This window comes from Lathyrus oleraceus, chromosome 2 (genome assembly GCF_024323335.1).
Source record: "Lathyrus oleraceus cultivar Zhongwan6 chromosome 2, CAAS_Psat_ZW6_1.0, whole genome shotgun sequence".
Classification (NCBI taxonomy): domain Eukaryota; kingdom Viridiplantae; phylum Streptophyta; class Magnoliopsida; order Fabales; family Fabaceae; genus Lathyrus; species Lathyrus oleraceus.
Window position 1 is genome coordinate 116577805 of NC_066580.1, and position 6000 is coordinate 116583804.

The 6000-nt window shown below is 42.5% G+C and overlaps 1 pseudogene; it reads right to left on the bottom strand.

Annotated features, from left to right (window-relative positions):
- Nucleotides 1–2035, bottom strand: part of LOC127122169 (probable metal-nicotianamine transporter YSL7) — a 34764-nt pseudogene extending 32729 nt beyond the window's left edge.
- Between the last annotated feature and the right edge of the window lie 3965 nt (nucleotides 2036–6000).

Consider the following 6000-nt stretch of genomic DNA (forward strand, 5'->3'; position numbering starts at 1 on the left):
GAAATAGACTTGGAGTTCACGTGGAGTTTCAAACCTAGGAACTACTCTGCAGCAACCTTCGGGCAGCCCTGAGAAGTTCATTCCGCCCCGCGCAAACCCTAAACGTTACTTCGCCAATCCGGCCTTGCCTTCCAATTTTAACAGGTCTCTCATCAGGTATGCCTCTGTTCCTATTATTCTATGCCTCGGGTTGAATACTGAATATATGAGGTAACCTCAGGCTTGGCCCACAGGGTTATATTTGTGTATGAATATGTGATTTATGCCTTGACTGTTTAACAATTTCGTTTATGAGGTGAATGCCATAGGATCTGGAATCTTTAACATCGTGCAGGTACCAATGGGAAATCCAAATCCCGCAGGTGCTCGCTAGCCGCTTCGCTAGGCGAGCACGCAGCGAAGCTTCGCTAGGCTTTCGCTAGGCGAAGCAGTCGCGAATGTGACAGTATCTGCTTTTATTCCGTTTTGTTCTAACCTGTTCTTTGTGTTGCCATGGCCTTGTTATCTTTTGATTTCATCCTGCTTGCCTAACCCCTTTTGTTGAGTTTTTGTGAGGGCTCACATATTCTCGCAGGGATACCCTCCGGAGGTTTATTCCGATTTCCCGTACTGATTGGTTTTCTTTGATGGCATCAGCTTGGGAGAATCTCAGGGTCGCTTATCCTTTAATTGCTGTAACTTCGGATCTTGATCCGTGTGGTATTTTACTTCTTCCCTTTTATTTCTACTGTTTCTTAGCTGGAAGACCTCGATAGGAGGCAATGTTTGAGCCCCTTGGTGGCATTTTTTCTATTTCAAGATATATGTTTTGTGTGATGTGATTGTTTCCCCATAGGATGCGAGGCTTCGCATAGTCTCCCGTTTGCATGCCAATTTAGGTAGCACTGTTCCTCCGCCTAGGACTTCCTCTTTGCATGCGCGTTCCTACAACGCAAACAAAACCTAAAACCTAAAGCAACACGTTTACTCCTTCTACTACAGGCGAGTAAGTCTCCAAAGGTCGAGCATCCGGTAGATTGCGTAGTAACGTTGTTCACCCCGTAACATAATCCATAACCCCGTAGTTAGTCGAACTACGGCTTGCTCTGATTCTCATTCCAGATGAGATACGTAGGCATAAGACGCGATGTCTTAGCGAGCACAATTACCCCCAACCCATAGGTCAGCCGAGCTACGAAGACTCTGATTCTCATATTCAGATGAGGTACGTATGCAGTGGATGCGACATCCGCGCGAGTCATTTCTCTCAACCTTTTTAGTAAATAGCACATTAGGCAAAACCACACCCTTTAAACAGAAACCGCATAAGTGGATCCCGTAGAGTACTACGGATGCGTAGGGGTGCTAATACCTTCCCTTCGCATAACCGACTCCCGAACCCAAGATTTGGTTGCGAGACCTTGTCTTTTTCTTTCCTATTTTCAGGTTTACTTCGAGCGTTTCCTTTCCCTCCTTTGGGATAAATAACGCACGGTGGCGACTCTCCTGTCTTTTTTCTTCGCCGGTTGTTTTTTTTTCGCACTGTATTTTTTCAGGTTGCGACACAATGCGGTCCATGTTTTCACAATCATGACTCCCAGTAAGCCAGACGATACATTTAGAGAAGGAGTAAGGCCGGTTGCTCTTCAATCTCGGAGATGACGCGGCCGTGTGAAGCAGTAGACATTTTTATGAGAAGAGACAAGTTGAGGGGGAAAAATTGAACTCTGGTTTAATGTTGGGTTGTGATCTTTTTTGCTATGTTACTGTTTATTTATTGTTACTATTATTGGATTCTGTTTTAACGTTGGGTTCAGACTAGGTGTGTGCTATTTTTTGCTATGTTGTTTTTTATTTATTGTTACTACTATTATTGTTTTAATTAAGTTGGATTGTATATGGAATATTACACTCTTCCTGAAGCTTGGTGTTGACGCGGTAAATATTTATATGCAAAAAATAGTAATATGCTTTTTCTACTAGCTATGTTTTAAATAAAAGTCAAGGTTAGAGAGTTCTGGTGTGGCTCAACCCTCGGTAAAGCTGACGTGGCCATAATTACTGTTGCAATGTGGTCATATATATACATCCTAAACTTTAACGCCGAGGCGACAATTTGGAGTGCAGACTCTTTTTTTTAAATCTTGGTTGTGAATGGCAATTTGGCACACATTCATTCCAACAAATTTTAAGTCTATCAACATCATTTAAGACTATGAATATCATCAAAAACATAAAATCTTTGAAGATTTAAATAGATGATAATAATATAGTAACATCAATAGTATTAAGTTTGAGCTTGTTGTAAGCTATAGTCTATATACCTTTAAACTTTTTAAGTCTGTGATATAATTCAATTTATGATTGTTATAGAAGATAGTGTTAGTTGGTTTGTTATTAGTTGACTACTTCATATACAAGTAATTTATTTATTGTATATATGTTCATTAGTTTACTGTGTTATATCAACTTCAATCAATAATACATACATAACTTTCTCTCCCTCTCAATTTAAGTGCAGTCGTGCTTGAACTAATAAATCAGTATCCAGAGCTCTTTGGTTTGGTGCATAGGCGGTTGTACTTTTGGTGACTATGTGTCGCAACCTGAAAAATACAGTGCGCGAAAATACAACCGGCGAAAGAAAATGACAGAAGAGTCGCCACCGTGCGTTATTCATCCCAAAGGAGGGAAAGGAAACGCTCGAAGTAAACCTGAAAAGAGGAAAGGAAAATACAAGGTCTCGCAACCAAATCTTGGGTTCGGGAGTCGGTTATGCGAAGGGAAGGTATTAGCACCCCTACGCATCCGTAGTACTCTACGGGATCCACTTTTGTAGTTCTTGTCTAAATGGTGTGAGTTTATCTTGTGCTGTTTACCAAAAAAAAAGGGTTAAATGAAAATGACTCGCGTGGATGTCGCATCCATTGCATACGTATCTCATCTGAATATGAGAGTCAGAGTCTTCGTAGCTCGGCTGACCTATGGGTTGGGGGGATGTGTGCTCGCTAAGACATCGCGTCTTATGCCTACGTATCTCATCTGGAATGAGAATCAGAGCAAGCCGTAGTTCGGCTAACTACGGGGTTATGGATTGGGTTTTGGACGAACGACGTCACTACGCAATCTACCGGATGCTCGACCTTTGGAGACTTACTCGCCTGTAGTAGAAGGAGTAAACGTGTTGCTTTGGGTTTTAGGGTTTGGGATGCTCGAGGGCAAAAAGGCAGTCCTTGACGAAGGAACCGCGCTACCTGCAGGGATATAAATACAAAACACAAAACATGTATCTCAAAGTAAAATGCCACCAAGGGGCTCAAACATTGCCTCCTATCGAGGTCTTCCAGCTAAGAAAGCGATAAAGTATGAGAAAGGGAAAAAATTACCACACGGATAAAGATCCGAAGCTATAGCAGTTAAAGGGGCAAGAAACCCTGAAATGTCTCCAGCTGGACCGTAAAAGGAAATCAGTCAACACGAATAATCAGAATAAAACTCCAGGGGTATCCCACAAATAAAGTGGGAAACCACGCGAGTGTCTCTGCGAAAGCCATGTGAGCCCTCACAAAACTCGACAAAGGGTTAGAGTAGTAGGATGAAATCAAGAGAAAACCATGCCATGGAAACACAAGACAGGTTAGAATAAACAAAATAGGGTAACCCAGAGTTGCCCATAAATCAAAATGTAACCACATGAATAATTCCATCAAAATTCACAAAAGGCTCACAAAAAGGTATCAAATTCACCCATAATACCTCATACATTTAGAGCATTCAAATAAAAGGCATAAAGATGATGGATATAGGGCAAACCTGATTGGAGAGCTTGATTGAGTTGCGCCCGTGAGGTTTACAAGTTGAGTTCCTTTCAGGGTTTGGAGGTTGCTCTGAACTCTGTTGGCTTTTCTCTCACTATCTTTTCCTCAGGGTTTTGCTTCTCTTCCTTCTTTCTCCAGTGAATCTCCCAGTGTAACTCCAAGTGTGTTTTCCTCTACTGAAACTTCAGTATTTATAGACTGATTTTCGTGGGTAATGGGCTCAAATGAGGGAGACCCAAGTCCAAAATAATTTGTTATATTTTATTTATTTATTTTATTTATTTAATTAATTAATTAATTAATTAATTAAATTATTATTTTTTTTTTTTTTTTTTTTTTTTTTTTTTTTTTTTCGTGAAAAAATGAAGGGTAAATTTTGGGGTATTACAGCTGCCCCTATTCAATCAACTGGAGACCCGGAAAGAAGATGACAGCTGCTTTCATGCTTTCGAGGTATCAAGGGATTGAATACAATAAAAGCCCAAAAATTTGCACTGAAGTGAAGTGAAGTCACAATGCCTGTCAGAATCGGCAAAGAGGTGGTCTTGAAAGAAGAATCCGTCTGGTACGGTGAGAGTCAGTCTGAATATCGAAAAAGAATTATAAACTGGATACCAAAATAAATGGTAACACAGAAATAACCATGGCCTGAATGCCGCTCATCAGTCTGAATACTGGAAAGAACTTCGATCTGAACATCGGAAAATTGGCCTGAATGCCACAAGTCGCATCGACCTGAACGTCGGAAACTTCTTCGATCTGAACATCGGAAAGACTTGGCCTGAATGCCACTTCGATCTGAATATCGGGAAAACTGGCCTGAATGCCACTTCGGTCTGGATACCGGGAAAACTGGCCTGAATGCCACAAGTTGCATCGACCTGAACGTCGGAACCTTCTTCGATCTGAACATCGGAAAATTGGCCTGAATGCCACTTCGATCTGAATATCGGAAAATTGGCCTGAATGCCACTTCGATCTGAATACCGGAAAACTGGCCTGAATGCCACAAGTTGCATCGACCTGAACGTCGGAACCTTCTTCGATCTGAACATCGGAAAATTGGCCTGAATGCCACTTCGATCTGAATACTGGAAAACTGGCCTGAATGCCACAAGTTGCATCGACCTGAACGTCGGAAACTTCTTCGATCTGAACATCGGAAAACTGGCCTGAATGCCACTTCGGTCTGGATACCGGAAAACTGGCCTGAATGCCACTTCGGTCTGGATACCGGAAAACTGGCCTGAATGCCACTTCAGTCTGGATACCGAAAAACTTCATGCCTGTCAGCATTGGCAGAAATAGGGAATGATAATAGAGGCGGCGCATGGGCCAATGACACTTGCTGGGGATAACAAAGGTAAGTCATGAACAATCTTAAGTCTGAGTACTGGAAACAACTTCTAGCTTATCACTTGGGATACCGAGAATGTTTTATGCTTACATGCGTATGTTTGAATTTTTCAATGGCGTAATGCTCCATGAAAATGGAAATGCTGCGCGATTTGGAATGATGCAATGCAATATGATTCTACATGCAGGGATGCGAAATGCTGAGTAGAATGCCAAGTCGAGGCAAGGGGATCTGCTGGGGAAATGATTACCATCCTCTGGGCTCTGGCCAGGCTGCTGGAGATACACACCACAATGAACTCTATGGGGAGATGACTAGCCATGCGGTGTTCTGGCCATACCGAGACTCTGATCGGGGAAAGAATGGCATTGGAAGCCTGCTGCTGAGGAGAGCTACACTGATTCTGGCAACCACAGTTTGCGAGAGATGACTCAGCAGGGGGAGCAAACACTGATACGGTACCGAGGTTCTGCTTCAAGAAAAGAAACCATGGATCTGGCATTGGGATTATCGATCTGGCATCGAACTCTAAGGAGCAGCCACTTCTGCTGGGAAGATACAGTCTGGCACTGTCAACTCCGCTGGGGAGTGTATGTCCTGAAACAACCGCTTGGGGAAGTACGGTGGTGAGAAACTGCGGGGGATTGAAGAATCCAACGCTCTGATCAGCTCTGCAGGGATAAGACACCGAATTTGTCTGTTGGTGACTTCACTGGGGAAGATATTCACGATCATCTGCAGGGAATTTTAAGGAAATGCCCCGAGGGTATCTGTTCTGAATAGACGATCCAAAGCACTTAAAATTTACAGTAATTTTAAATGTTTATTAAGCATGTACCTGTAAAG